At 45.5% G+C, this 15954-nt stretch overlaps 1 protein-coding gene across 3 annotated transcripts in view; it reads right to left on the reverse strand.

Moving 5' to 3' along the window:
- The window catches only part of LOC139280852 (ataxin-7-like protein 1), a 464769-nt gene that overhangs the window by 414564 nt on the left and 34251 nt on the right, over positions 1 to 15954 (reverse strand). The window lies entirely within an intron of this gene.

The following is a 15954-nucleotide window of genomic DNA, read 5'->3' on the forward strand; positions in this document are numbered from 1 at the left end:
ATAACCAAGACCAATATTATGAATAATGATATGAGCGAGCTGAATTATTGTTAAATGGTGATTGACGAGAATGAATTTAGCTCCCTCACGCTGTCAAGTTCAGTACTTCCTCAAAGCCAGTTACACAATGGCCATGTCAGAACTAACTCGAGCCTGTGGTGATCATGGGCGAGGCCACATTTGGAATTTTACAGGCATTTTTCAACAGGACACTGATGCTTTGGGGACATTTCCAAGAAGAGCAATAAAAATGATTGCAAGACTTGGAGTTTGAGTTATGAGCAGAGTTGAGGAGCTGCATTTGGCTTTGCTAAAGAAAAGGAGAAGGCAACATCTGTCCCATGATCTTTAAAACGCAGAGCCACATAGATGATTATTTGCCTTGAACTGTAATCTCAAAAATTGATTCATAGGCAAACCAGCTCACAAAAAATCAGGACATATTTATTTAAAACATTTGAAAGAACAACAACTAGTATTTATATAGCGCCTTTAATGTAGTGAAACGTCCCAAGGTGCTTCACAGGAGTATTATGAGATTAAAAAATTGACACCGAGCTACATAAAAAGATATTAGCACAGGTGACCAAAAAAGAGGTAGGTTTTAAAGAGCGTCTCGAAGGAGGAGAGAGAGGTAGAGAGGCGGAGAGGTTTAACAGGGAGTTCCAGAGCTTGGGGCCTAGGCAACAGAAGATACGGCCACCAATGGTTGAGCGATTCCTTTTGTCCATTAGCATTAGTTCTACTGCCCCAATGAATAAACCGTTGCCTTTAAAAAGAAATACAGATTGAAGGCCAATAAGTGCTTTGTTATACAGTTAAATAGTCGTACTATTTTGCTATTTCAATTCCAGCACAGAACTGACCATGGAAGATGTCACTATCTGCCTCTGTAAACAATGTAAGTGCCATCTGTCTCATGTTTATAACACAAGAAAAATGCCAAATCCCAGAGCCCCAGAGGTATGTATCCTAAATGTATAAACTGCTTCTCTCTATGAAGACAGGCAAATGGCTTGTGGACCTCAAGTGTTACTCTGTGGTTAAGTTAGTTGGAAGGGTCTTTGCTGCAAGAAAGGCACAGAAAAAGCACAATTTTGAACTATCTCTAAACTGTTCCACCAGTCGATTAGATTAATTAATGCCTGAAATGACATAATGTAAATTCTGTGTTCTGTTCTCCTTCATGGGATGAGATCTGTTGGCCTGTTGTTTAATAATCTGTCAATTTCCCACTCAACAGATTAGGTTAAAACGCCCTTTAGATATCCTCACTCTAAAACACTAATGTGGAAGTAATAAATGCCACGAGGAGCTTGGATACTGAATAAAGAAATATTCCGGTGTCAACACGTGTATCCAAAGAATACAGCCGAAAGCTCTAAGTGAGAAAATCTTCCAGGTCACGTGTGCAGAATCAAGTGTGGGTCGCAAACAGGACACCGAGTGCTTTGGAGCATGTTGGGACCATATATTTGTTTTGTTTCTCTCATTAATTTGATTCTTGGGAAGTAAAACAGTCACTGTTAGAGATGCAGTATAGTATTCTGTCCTGTAGCCTGTGCAGTAAATCACTGGTGAACATTACAAGACTAAAAACCCCCGGAATGTTTTCCTGTAAAGGTGGTAGGTAGCGGATATGGTCTCCTATTTTTTGCATGCATATCACAGAGTACAACGTTTTATTGCCCTTCACTAATAAATTGTCTAAATGCCATTTACCTAATTTTTATTTTGCCAATATAAAATAAAATGATGATGCATTTTATGTGATTTTCCACTTAAAGGCAAATGGCTTCTGAGTTACACTCCACATAAAAGCAAGTGGCTGGAGAGCATGTCACTCCAGATAAAAGCGAGTATTTGAGAGCAGTTTACTTGCATGTGTCATTTTTTTTAGATGAAACACTGCCGATCATGTTTCTTTTCTTGGAGCATTACACAGGCTCCTTAAAAAAACCACTGTTACACCACACGTGAGTATCTCAAGAAACAGAAGCTGCAGTTTTGGAGGTCATAAGCAAACACAGGTATTGCACCAGTTTTGTGGTAGAAAATGTCTTATTCTAGCTTATAATTTTATAGGTACTTTGGTGGTTTAAACATTCATTTTAATGTTTCCTTACAATACAGAAGAGTTAGACTTCAACTATTTACTATATGATAAAAATGTTTCCAAGGTCCTTATTTGCATGGCATTAAATGAAGTTTGGAAACATTCCTGGTACAATACTTCTTTTCCTCTATTTCTGTTACCTCATGTCATTATCAAACATTCACAGGTCAGGTACAGAACAGGCCAATTGAACAAGAATGTGCCTTAACCCAAACTGTACCTCTAAGATGTAATGGGCCAAAAATTGCCCTCGGAGGCCGCGGGAAGATGCCTCTGACCGAAAATCTTTTTACGAAAATACCTGGTGGTCCCGGAGGAACGAACACTTCCAGTGCAAGGCCTAGAGGCGCAGCCCAGCGCAGAGGCCCATGCATCCCAGGAACGTAAGCGCAACCTGGGATCACGTGGGCCTAGACCACCAATGAACATGGAGTATTCTCATTGATAGTAATGGTGAGTTCCATTTGTACAAGCTCCCATTACTATCAATGAGAATACCCCCAAAACACAGAAACACAATACATTTTTTTTGAAACTCACATATTTAAAATTAAATGAAATTGAATTAAATTACATTAAATGTTTTAGGAAAAAATTTATTTTTTCGAAAATGTTTTAATAGGGTTAAAAATAAACTTACCTTAAGGGACAGGATTTTTAATGTAAAAATTTGTGATATCATTTTATTTTTCTATCTTTTAAAACTGTTGCACAGGTAAAAGCAGGCCTTAGGCCTGATGCCTGCTTTTACCAGGCGGAAGAGTTTTAAGGACATTTGTTGGGCAGGAGTTGGGCAAATCGCCCAAATCTCCGCTCACGAAGGCTCTTCTCCCTGGGATGCGTTGGAACTGTCAAAAGAATGTTGATAGTTAGCAAGTGCTGGATTTCGATGCATGCGCTTTGTGCGCCTAAACCTCGAACTTCAGAGGCTGAACTCCAAGCCATCGTCAACATCTTCACCGAGGCGTACGAAAGCATAGGCCTGGCACTAAACATCCGTAAGACAAAAGTCCTCCACCAACCTGACCCCGCCACACAGCACTGCCCCCCCCCGGTTATCAAATTCCACGGCACGGCCTTTGACAACGTGGACCATTTTCCATACCTCGGGAGCCTACTATCAACAAGGGCAGACATCGACGACGAGGTCCAACACCGCCTCCAGTGCACCAGTGCAGCCTTCGGTCGCCTGAGGAAGAGAGTGTTCGAAGATCAGGCCCTCAAATCTGGCACCAAGCTCATGGTCTGCAGGGCTGTAGTGATATCCACCCTCCTGTATGGCTCAGAGACGTGGACCATATACAGTGGACACCTCAAATCGCTGGAGAAATACCACCAACGCTGTCTCTGTAAGATCCTGCAAATCCCCTGGGAGGACAGGCGCACCAACGTCAGTATTCTCGATCAGGCCAACATCCCCAGCATCGAAGCACTGACCACACTCGACCAGCTCCGTTGGACGGGCCACATGACCAACACAAGACTCCCAAAGCAAGCGCTCTACTCGGAACTCTTACACGGCAAACGAGCCAAAGGTGTGCTAAGGAAATATTTCAGGGACACCCTCAAAGCCTCCTTGATAAAATGCAACATCCCCACCGACACCTGGGAATCCCTGACCAAAGACCGCCCTAAGTGGAGGAAGAGCATCCGGGAGCACCTCGAGTCTCGTCGCCGAGAGCATGCAGAAAACAAGTGCAGGCAGCGGAAGGAGCGTGCGGCAAACCAGACTCCCCAACTACGCTTTCCTTCAACGACTGTCTGTCCCACCTATGACAGAGCCTGTAATTCCCGTATTGGACTGCTCAGTCACCTGAGAACTCACTTTTAGATTCTTCCTCGATTTCGAGGGACTGCCTAGGATGATGATGACAGTCTTACCCTTTAATATATTTTCCCAGTCCCTTTGGGCGTGTGCGCACATCATACGCAACCAGAGAGGCCGCAATTTCACGGCCTTTTCCACTTCTCACACCAGTCATCCTTATAATCTTTCTAAATTAAATTGCGAATTAAAAACATTAAGGACACACACAGGGAACAACTGGGCAAATCTACTTCAATGTTCACCAACGGAAGTGGCTCGGTGGTAACACCAATGACCAAGATGGCTGAGTCTTGAAGGACCAAGCTGTCAGATAGGCCTGCATTGTAGGGGAGAGGACCAACATGAGAGAATAAAATGCTTGATCTTGTCCTCAACTTCCTTCTGGTTACTGATACACGTCTGTACATGATAGCATTGGCAGGAGTGAACATTGCGCAATCCTTGTGAAGATTTTCCATCATGCAGAGTGGTACCACCACCATACTGAGTGAGACAAACTATGTACAGATCTACAATTACACAAAAACAAAATACTGCAGATGCTGGAATCTGAAATAAGAACAAAAAATGCTGGAAATCTCAGCGGATCAGGGAGCATCTGTGGCGAGATCTAGAAGCCCAAACCTGGGCCTCCATGAGGCGTTGTGGGCCATCAACAGCAACAGAGGGAAGGTGAGAGCAGCTGCCCTCGACAGCAAGGCATCAAAGAACCCTAGCAAAGCAGAGGTCAATGGGAGGGTCACGTTTCTGTATTTTTGACCAAGGCAGCAGGGCTGGCAGGTGTATATTAAATTTCAAACAGGGCATCCAAAACCAGCATCCTGAAGATAATTTGACACTCCAGCAACCATTCAAACATTTCTGGTGTGACACTTCTATCCATTTGAACTCGGGAGAGGTCGCTGCCAGCTGGAGAACTCTACTCTTTTGGTAGGGAGGAATAGCCAGTTTTGACTAAAAGCTAACACCCGAATCTGGCTTTAAAAAAAAAAGAAAGACACCAAAAAGTCAGGCAGGCAGCAAACTGCTGTGAGAAGGTGGAAAAGATTGGAGGCCGCAGGTAGAAGAGGCTCTGTCATAGGGTTTGGGACAAAATGCAGAGGAGTTAAACTATTTAAGTTAAGTAAGACACCCACCAAAAATACAGAAATGTGACACTCCCATTGACCTCTGGTTGTGTGTTCATTATTTTTATATTGCATTGCAAAGCCCAATTATATCAGATGAACTGACGTCCCTGATCATACTTATTGTATTCTGTAGTTTTCACTCTACCATGGAACAAACCAAACTTCACCTCATCTAGTGTTAACTCAGTCAGCCTTCATAGAGATTTAAGAAAAACACATGCAAAAGTTATGGATATCCGATTCAGGTCACAATGGAATTCTGTTGTTACTCCCCCAGGTTATTCTACCATACAAACAGATATAGAGCAGTGTGTCATCTCCAATAAATGTAAGTCGCACGGACACCTATGCCACCGAATCAGAGAAGCTATCAACGGCAAACCTGAATTGGTAAGAGAAGGTCGGTGGGAACGTCCAGTGTTTGGGGTCATATCTGTTACACAAGAAGATAGTCATAGTGGTTGAAGGCCAACCATTGCAGCCCCAGGACATTGCTGCAGGAGTTCCTTGGGGCATTCCTCTGATAATGAAGCTACTCATGTCAGCTTAGAGCAAGACCTGGACTACATCCAGACTTAGTGGTAGACAACAGTTGTACCAAGCAACAACCATCTCCAACAAGAAAAGTCCCAACCACTTCCCCTGAACTTCAGTGGTACCACTAATTCTCTGCCATCAGCATCTGTGGACCATGCACAGCTTATTCTCTCCTGACCTCAACTTCACCAATACAAGTATTCCTGAGCACAGCAATTTAAACTGGGAAAAACATCCATAAAGCTAAAATAATAGGACTTACAGAAGAACATAAGATAAGAAATAGGAGCAGGAGTAGGCCATTTGGCCCCTCGAGCCTGCTCTGCCATTCAATAAGATCATGGCTGATCTGATCATGGGCTCAACTCCACTTCCCTGCCCGCTCCCCATAACCCTTTACTTCCTTATCGCTGAAAACCCTGTCTATCTCCGCCTTAAATATATTCAATGACCTAGCCTCCACAGCTCTCTGGGGCAGAGAATTCCATAGATTTACAACCCTCGGAGAAGAAATTTCTTCTCATCTCAGTTTTAAATGGGCGGCCCCTTTTCTGAGACTTTGGGCCCAAGTTTCCCCAGGAGTTGCTCCGCTTTTTTTGGAGCAACTAGATTTTTTTGGAGTAACTTAAAAATCGCAATTCACCCCATTTAAGTTGCTCCAGTGTAAGTGAGTTAGTTAGGTTTTTTTTCATTTCCGTTTTTCTTTTCCAAAAGGGGGCGTTACCAGCCACTTCCGCTTGTTTTGGCCATTTAAGCAAGTTTAGCCAGCTAAAACTTATTTCAAACTAAGTTAGGCCAGAGTAAGTGGCCACTTTTGTACGTTCTGAAAAACCCTGCGGCGAATTAAGAGATCAGCACAGGTAGCCTCCAAATGACAGTGTTATGATAGGAATGCTAGTTTTCTTTTAAATCCCAAGCAGTGAGACTGGACAGGGTGTTGGTGCTAACAGCCTGATTAAACTGAGTATATTTTTAGTAAAGATAGCTAGATATTAAAATACTGGAAAATCGTTGAAGATTCTTTTCTCTCCCCACCCACCTCCTCCCCGATCAAAATTCTTTCCCCCCCCAACCCGCTGGATCAAAACTCTTCCTCCCCACAAACCTCTAAGCCTCGCCCCCCGATCTTCCCCCCACCAACTTGTCTCTTGTAGCCTTCAGCACGGGAAGGTAGCGGCCGGCCTGTGCGGCAGGCCACTCGGCCTGGGATAGGGGTGGCGAGTGTCGGGACCTCCCACACAGCCTGCAGCACCCACTCTCAGATTCTGGGGGCGAGGAGCCACTGCATACGTGCGCATACTCTAGCGCACATGTGCAGAGGTCCCGGCACTGTTTTCAGCGCTGGGACCTGGCTGCGCCCCCGGATCCAGTTGTCACGCTACGCCACCATGGAGGAGAGGCTGGGGAGCGGCCAAACTCAGCCCAAAGATTTCTGGCATCCTTGGAGTTCTACAAAAGCGGCGTACCTCTGGGGAGTGCGCCAGAAATCTGCACTGGCCAAATTTAGGCCCTATTTCCCCAAGTTTTAGATTCCCCTATGAGTGGAAATATTCTCTCTGCATCCACCTTGTCGAGGCCCCTCATTATCTTATATGTTTCGATAAGATCACCTCTCATTCTTCTGAACTCCAATGAGTATAGGCCCAAACTATCTTAAGTCAACTTCCTCATCTCCAGAATTAACCGAGTGAATCTTCTCTGAACAGCCTCCAATGCAAGTATATCCTTCCTTAAATACGGAGACCAAAACTGTAAGCAGTACTCCAGGTGTGGCCTCACCAATACCCTGTACAAGTCTTTCTTTCTTAATTTCTTTATGAAGGAGCTCAATGAATTAGCAGCAACTTTGATCGTGGCCCATTCACACATCAATCATTGAACAGCAGAACCCCCAGCGGATGCCCACCCAGCACATCCACTTCAGACTCAGTTGATATGGCTATAAATGAAAGGAATTCTGCAAATAAATAAAATTAAAACGCAAAAAGGGTTAGAAAGTCGCCGGGGACCTACCCAGAAGTGCTGTTGCTTGCTGATAAATTACTGTTCTCTTTAATGGCATGTGTTTCTGTTGGTGATGAACTCTGTTTGTCAGTAGATTTGTTCCTCGTGGTTTAAAGGATAATGGGCGCATAGAATTAGCAGCACAGAATCAGGCCCTTCGGCCCAACTAGTCTGTGCCAGTGTTGATGCTCCACACAAACCTCCTCCCACCCCTACTTCATCTCACCCTATCAGCATTTCCTTCTGCTCCTTTCTCCCTCAAGTACTTATCTAGCTCCCCCTTAAATGCATCTACACACAAAGATAGAGAACTTCAGTCTTATAAAAAGCAAGCAAAAAAAGCAAAGGATGAGAAAGATCAATAGTCTGGTGCCAGTTCCTGCGGTTTTTCAATTCTACCATATTTGTGCATTGGAACATTCTATGCTCACACTAGTTTATTCAGTGTATTCAATGATCGGTTTTGCCTTGCTGTAGTTATGGATACACTGAAATAACACAGAAACTGTCTGGTCATTTCAACAAAAGTTTTTTTTTAAATTCCGGTCAGTTCAGTTCACTTAGTACTTTGGACATTCACAAAATCATAGAAACGTACAGCACAGGAGGAGACCATTCGGCCCGTCGTGTCTGTGTCGGCTCTTTGAAAGAGCAGTTGTGCACAGTCCCACATCCTCGCTTTTTGTCCGTAATCCTGTAAATTTCTCATCCTGGAGTACCCGTCCGACTCCCTCATGAAATCAGCTTCCACCACCTTTTCAGGTAGAATGTTCGATATCCCGACAACTCTCTGCGTGAAAAGATTTCTCCTCATCTCCCCTCTAGATCTTTTGCCAATAATTTTAAATCTATGACCTCTGGCTATTGGCCCACTCACCAGAGAGAATAGTTTTTCTCTATCTATGCTCATCATTTTGAAAACCTCTATTAGGTTGCCTCTTAACCTCTGTTCCAAGGAGAACAATTCTAACTTTCCAACATTTCCTCATAACTGAAGTCCCTCATCCCTGGTCATCATCATAGGCAGTCCCTCGAATTGAGGATGACTTGCTTCCACGTCAAAAAGTTCACAGGTGTTTCAATAATGGACCTAAAATTCCAGGTCCGAACTACATGTTGAAGGGTGGAAGATGCCTGTGCGAGGATTTTTTTAATGTGTGGTGGCCATTGCACACCAGCTACCACACGGGCTTGACAGAGCGAGGTCTTGGTCCAGTAGCAAGGATTAACCAAGACGACTGGAGACCAGCTCTGCTGCACAGACCTAGCGCGCACACATATTGCCGTGTGGGCTGGCCCTTGCTGCCTCTGGGCCCTCGTAACATCCTGGTAAACCTCCTCTGTACCCTTTCCAAGGCCATTACCTCTTTCATGAAGCCTAAAATTGTATATAATACTCCAGCTGAGACCTAATCAATGATTTATAAAGTTCGAGTATGATCTTTTTGATTTTATATTCTATTCCACTATGTATAAACCCTCAAAGGGTCGAATGGCCTACTCCTGCTCCTATTTCTTATGTTCTTATGTCCTAACCCACATGGTTTTTTAACCACCTCATCAATTTGCCCTGCGACCTTTAAGGATTTGGGTATATGCTCATCTACACAAATTGTTCCCATCGTATACTGTCATTCCATATTAGTCCTCCTAAAATGCATCGCTTCACACTCCATCATTGAACTCCAGCTGCCAAGCTTCTGCCCATTTCAACATCCTGTCTATGTCACCCTGAAGTCTATAACTATCCTCATCACGATCTACTACTTTGCCAAGTTTTGTATCATCTACAAACTTTATCATGCTGCTCCCTACACCCAAGTTTAGGTCGTTTATAAAAATTGACATGCGTAAGGGACCCAAAACTGACCCTTAGGGAGCACCACTGCAAGCCACCTCACAGTGTGAAAAACATGCATCCACCAGCACCCTTTGCTTCCTGTCAGAGCCAATTTCGTAACCATATCACCACTTTCCTCTTTAATTCCATAGACGTCTATCTTTTTAATAAGCCGATATGGCACTTTGTCGACTGCTTATCTAAAGTCCATATATGCACAACATCTACTGTGACCAACCTTCTCTATTACCTTAAAGAATTTAATCAAGTTAGTCAGACACAATTTGCCTTTAACAAATCCATCCTGGATTATCTCCTCGATAAACCCATGCCTTTCCAAATGCAAGTTAATTTTGTCCCTGATAATGGTTTCCAATAACTTCTCCATCACTGATGTTAGGCTGACATTGCTGTGACAATTTATAAAATGTGAGGGAAGGTTGTTTGACCGAACGGGACAGTTGGAGGAGTGAGGTCATATGATGAAAACGCCAGGAATATGGCCAAACCTAGATGGGTAGCGATCATCACAATTAAACTACGCAGTCAAGTTTCATGTCAAAGTATCTAACCTGCAGTGCAAGAGAAAAGCAACAGCTTCTCTAATACTTCAAAACAGATACTGCAGCATAAAGCCTCATTAGAAGTGTGTGAAAGGGAAAAGAAAGCCAGTCTGGATCAGAGAAGCAGAAAAAGAGTTTCACCACCACAGGTGGAGAATATTGCAACAAATATTACTAACAGTTGCTGGAGATTATTGGATGTATTTCAATGGTACCATTTTATTGTTGGAGTTCATAAGCATGAAAGAGCCATAATTCACAGAGCACATATGTGAGTGAATCACGTGGCCTAGCTCATCAATTAAATAGACTCAGTTATCCACAGTGACTATTATAATATTAGACACCCATTAATGTTTAAAAATGGTGAAAGCCTTTTTCTGCACATGTTCTCTCCCATGGTCCAGCTTTCTCTTACATTTAGAACAGGATTTCGGGGTCTTTCATGTTAGGAACAGGCACTCCTCCCGTCTCCAGACTGGCTCTGGGGATCGAGTCTAGTTCACTCTCCCCTTTTGAATATCAGGAGCTGTCAGCTTTTCTAAAAAGAAAAAAGAAAGACTTGCATTTATATAGCACCTTTCATGACCACCGGATGTCTCAAAGCACTTTACAGCCAACAAAGTACTTTTTGAAGTGTAGTCACTGTTGTAATGTAGGAAATGTGACAGCAAGCTCCCACAAACAGCAATGTGATAATGACCAGATAATTTTTTTTTTGTTATGTTGATTGAGGGATGAATATTGTCCAGGACACCGGTGATAACTCCCCTGCTCTTCCTTGAAATAATGCCATGGGATCTTTTACGTCCACTTGAGAGAGTAGACGGAGCCTCAGTTTAGCGTCTTATCCGAAAGACAGCACCCTCCGGCAGTGCACACTCCTTCAGCAATGCACTGCAGTGTCAGCCTAGATTTTTCATGCTCAAGTCCCTGGAGTGGGACCTGAACCCACAACCTTTTGACTGAGAAGCGAGTGTGCTATCCACTGAGATACAGTGACACTAGAACAGAGTTCTTGGGTACTGTTATGTATCTGGACTTGTATATACTCTGTACAGCCACCAGAGGGCTCATTCCCCAGAGTCCTAAGGGATCTCAAAATCCCTTGGGAACACAGGTATTTAAGAGTGCTTCACAGGTTGGAGAGGCACTCTGGAGACCTGCAATAAAAGACTACGGTCACACTTTACTTTGAGCTCTCAGTGTTCAGTCTGACTCTTTCTCCATACACTACAACTGGCGACAAGAGATAGATGACGAACCCAACGATGCAGAGAACAGTGGGCATCCTGGAGAAATTCTCGGAGGGAGATGATTGGGAAACTTTTGTGGAGCGATTCGATCAACAGTTTGTGGACAACGAGCTAGATGGGGAAGAGAGCGCTGCCAAACGTAGAGCGATCCTCCTCACCGTCTGTGGGGCACCAACGTATGGCCTCATGAAGAATCTACTCACTCCAGCGAAACCCACGGAGAAATCGTACGACGATTTGTGCACACTGGTCCGAGAGCATTTGAACCCGAAGGAAAGCGCTCTGATGGCGAGGTATCGGTTCTACACCTATAAAAGATCTGAAGGCCAGGAAGTGGCGAGTTATGTCACCGAGCTAAGACGCCTTGTAGGACATTGCGAATTTGAAGGACATTTGGAGCACATGCTCAGAGCCTTTTTTGTACTTGGCATTGGCCACGAAACCCTATTTCGCAAACTTTTGACTGTAGAGACACCAACCTTGAGTAAGGCCATAGTGATAGCCCAGGCGTTCATTGCCACCAGTGACAATACTAAGCAAATCTCTCAGCACACAAGTGCTGCTACAAGTACTGTGAACAAAGTAATGTTGTTTTCGAATCGTAACAGACAGGGCAAGTCACACATACCTGCAGCTACACGTCCGCAGATGTCTCAGAGTCCACCATCAAGGGTGATGAATGCAAGGCCATTAACACCTTGTTGGCGCTGCGGGGGTGATCATCGTTTCCATTCATGCCGATTCAAAGGATACATTTGCAAGGGCTATAGAACAATAGGATGCCTCCAACGAGTGTGCAGGTGAGCTGCTAGGCCTACTAAACCTGCAAACCACCATGTTGCAGAGGAGGACAGATCCACAGAGGATCACGACGAAACAGAACCTCTAATAGAGGAGGCAGGGGTACATGGGGTGCACACATTCACGACGAATTGTCCCCCGATAATGCTGAAGGTTGAACTAAATGGACTCCCGGTGTCAATGGAGCTGGACACGGGTGCGAGCCAGTTCATCCTGGGCAAAAAGACTTTCGAAAGGTTGTGGTGCAACAAGGCCTCAAGGCCAGTCTTAACTCCAATTCGCACAAAACTAAGAACTTACACGAAAGAACTGATTCCTGTAATCGGCAGTGCTACTGTAAAGGTCTCCTATGATGGAGCGGTGCACAAGCTACCACTCTGGGTGGTACCGGGCGATGGTCCCACGCTGCTCAGCAGGAGCTGGCTGGGAAAGATATGCTGGAACTGGGACGACATCCGAGCGCTATCGCCCACTGACGACATTTCGTGTGCCCAGGTCTTAAACAAATTTCCTTTGCTGTTCAAACCAGGCATCGGGAAATTCCAAGGAGCAAAAGTGCAGATCCACCTAATTCCGGGGGCGCGACCCAGCCATCACAAGGTAAGAGCAGTACCGTACATGATGAGAGAAAAGGTAGAAATCGAGCTCGACCGGCTACAAAGAGAGGGCATCATCTCACCAATCGAGTTTAGCGAATGTGCCAGTCCTATTGTCCCAGACCTCAAGCGAGACGGCACTGTCAGAATCTGTGGCGATTACAAAGTAACTGTCAATCATTTCTCCCTGCGGGACCAATACTCACTACCAAAAGCCAATGAACCTCTTTGCAACGCTGGTGGGAGGAAAGACGTTCACGAAGCTGGATCTGACCTCAGCCTACATGATGCAGGGACTGGAGGAATCAGCGAAGGCCTTCAGCTGCATCAACACGCATAAAGGTCTTTTTGTTTATAACAGGTGCCCATTTGGAATCCGATCAGCGGCGGTGATATTCCAGAGAAACATGGAAAGTTTACTGAAGTCGGTCCCGCACACCGTGGTCTTCCAGGACGACATCTTGGTCACAGGTCTGAATACAGTCGAGCATCTGCAGAACCTGGAGGAGGTTCTTAGTCGGCTCAACTGCGTGGGGCTCAGGTTAAAACACTCGACGTGCGTTTTCCTGGCGCCTGAAGTGGAGTTCTTGGGAAGGAGGATTGCGGCGGACAGCACCAGGCCCACCAACGCAAAGACGGAGGCAATCGAGAACGCACCGAGGCCACACAACGTGACGGAGCTGCAGTCGTTCCTGGGACTCTTGAACTACTTTGGTAACTTCTTACTGGGTCTCAGCACCCTGCTAGAACCATTACGTGTCTTACTACGAAAAGGGGGCAAATGGGTTTGGAGCAAAAGTCAAGAAAATGCCTTTGTAAAAGCAAGAAAATTGTTATGCTCAAACAAATTGCTTGTGTCGTATGATCCATGTAAGCGTTTGGTACTAGCATGTGATGCGTCGTCACATGGCGTCGGGTGTGTATTGCAACAAGCTACTGATTTCGGGAAACTGCAGTCGGTTGCTTATGCATCCAGGAGACTGTCTAAGGCCGAGAGCGCTGACAGCATGATTGAAAAAGAAGCATTAGTATGTGTCTATGGGGTAAATAAAATGCATCAATACCTGTTTGGGCTAAAATTTGAATTGGAACTGACCATAAGCCACTTATATCCCTGTTTTCCCAGAGCAAAGGGATAAATACCAACGCATTGGCCCGCATCCAGAGATGGATGCTCACGTTGTCCGCATACAACTACGCCACCCGCCACAAGCCAGGCACAGTTGCTCTCAGTAGGCTGCCATTGCCCACCACGGGGGTGGAAATGGAGCAGCCCGCAGATCTAGCTTTGGTTATGGAAGCATTTGAGAGTGAGCAATCACCCGTCACTGCCTGGCAGATCAAAACCTGGACAAGCCTGCACCCCTTATTATCTCGAGTCAAAAGCTGTGTGCTTCACAGGAGCTGATCCAGTGTCCCAATGGAAATGCAGGAAGAAATAAAGCCGTTCCAACAGCGCAAAGATGAAATGTCTATACAGGCAGACTGCCTTCTGTGGGGCAATCGAGTAATGGTCCCCAAGAAGGGCAGAGACACCTTCATCAATGACCTCCACGGTACCCAGGCATCGTAATGATGAAAGCGATAGCCAGATCCCATGTGTGGTGGCCCGGCATCGATGCGGACTTAGAGTCCTGCGTTCACAGATGTAATACATGCTCGCAATTAAGCAATGTACCCAGGGAGGCGCTGCTAAGTTTATGGTCTTGGCCCTCCAAACCGTGGTCTAGGGTACACGTCGACTATGCAGGCCCGTTCTTGGGTAAAATGTTCTTGTGGTTGTAGACGCGTATTCCAAGTGGATTGAATGTGAGATAATGTCGGCTAGCACGTCCGCTGCCACCACTGAAAGCCTGCGGGCCATGTTTGCCATACATGGCTAACCCGATGTCCTGGTGAGCGACAACGGGCCATGTTTTACCAGTGCTGAGTTCAAAGAATTTATGACCCGCAACGGGATGAAACATGTCACATCTGCCCCGTTTAAACCAGCGTCCAATGGTCAGGCAGAGAGAGCAGTGCAAACCATCAAGCAAGGCTTGAAGAGGGTAACTGAAGGCTCACTGCAGACTCGCCTATCTCGAACCCTGCTTCGCTACCGCACGAGACCCAACTCACTCACTGGGATCCCACCTGCTGTACTGCTCAGGAAAAGAGCACTTAAGACAAGGCTCTCGTTAGTTCACCCTGAGCTCCATGAACAGGTAGAGAGCAGGCGGCTTCAACAAAGTACATACCATGATAGCACAAATGTGTCACGCGAGATTGAAGTCAATGATCCTGTATTTGTATTAAATTATGGGCAAGGTCCCAAGTGGTTTCCTGGCACTCTCGTGGCCAAAGAGGGGAGCAGGGTGTTTCGGGTCAAACTTTCAAATGGACTCATTCACCGGAAACACTTGGACCAAATCAAACTCAGATTCACGGACTACCCTGAGCAATGCACCTTGGACCCTATACCTTTTTTGATCCCCCAACATACACACCAGTGGCAACCGGCACCACGGCTGACCATGAAGCAGAACCCAACATCCACAGCCGCCCTGCAGGGCCCAACACACCAGGCAGCTCAGCAAGGCCAGCTGCACAGCAGCCCAGCAAGGGCCCAACAAATGACTCAACACCAGCCTTCACACCGAGACGAACAACCAGGGCAAGAAGGGCCCCAGATCAACTCACATTGCAAATAGTTACACTATTGACTTTGGCGGGGGGAATGTTGTTATGTATCTGGACTTGTATATACTCTGTACAGCCACCAGAGGGCTCATTCCCCATAGTCCCAAGGGATCTCATAATCCCTTGGGAGCACAGGTATTTAAGAGTGCTTCACAGGTTGGAGAGGCACTCTGGAGACCTGCAATAAAAGACTAAGGTCACACATTACTTTGAGCTCACAGTGTTCAGTCTGACTCTTTCTCCATACACGACAGGTATCTCTTGGGCCTTTCCCTCAGCTAACATTAGAGAAAGGTAGCTGACAATTTACATTGACATTGTGCCTTTAACATAGTGGGGCATCCCAACACATTGATTAGAAACTATAGGAGGTGAGGGAGATGACTGAAGAGATAGATTTTGAGAAGGCTTTTTAAGATGGAGGGTAATCCAGCAAAATGGGGGTCGGGTGGGGGGGGGGGGGCGGTGCGGTGGCGGAGTTGCAGAATGCGGCACTGCAGTAGCTGAAGGTCCTGCCACTGATGGTGGAGCAGAGGGAAGATTCATGCACCATACTTCGTTACAAATGTAAAACAATCTTAAAAAATCCAGAAGGAAAATCTGG

Source organism: Pristiophorus japonicus, chromosome 15 (genome assembly GCF_044704955.1).
Source record: "Pristiophorus japonicus isolate sPriJap1 chromosome 15, sPriJap1.hap1, whole genome shotgun sequence".
Lineage (NCBI taxonomy): Eukaryota > Metazoa > Chordata > Chondrichthyes > Pristiophoridae > Pristiophorus > Pristiophorus japonicus.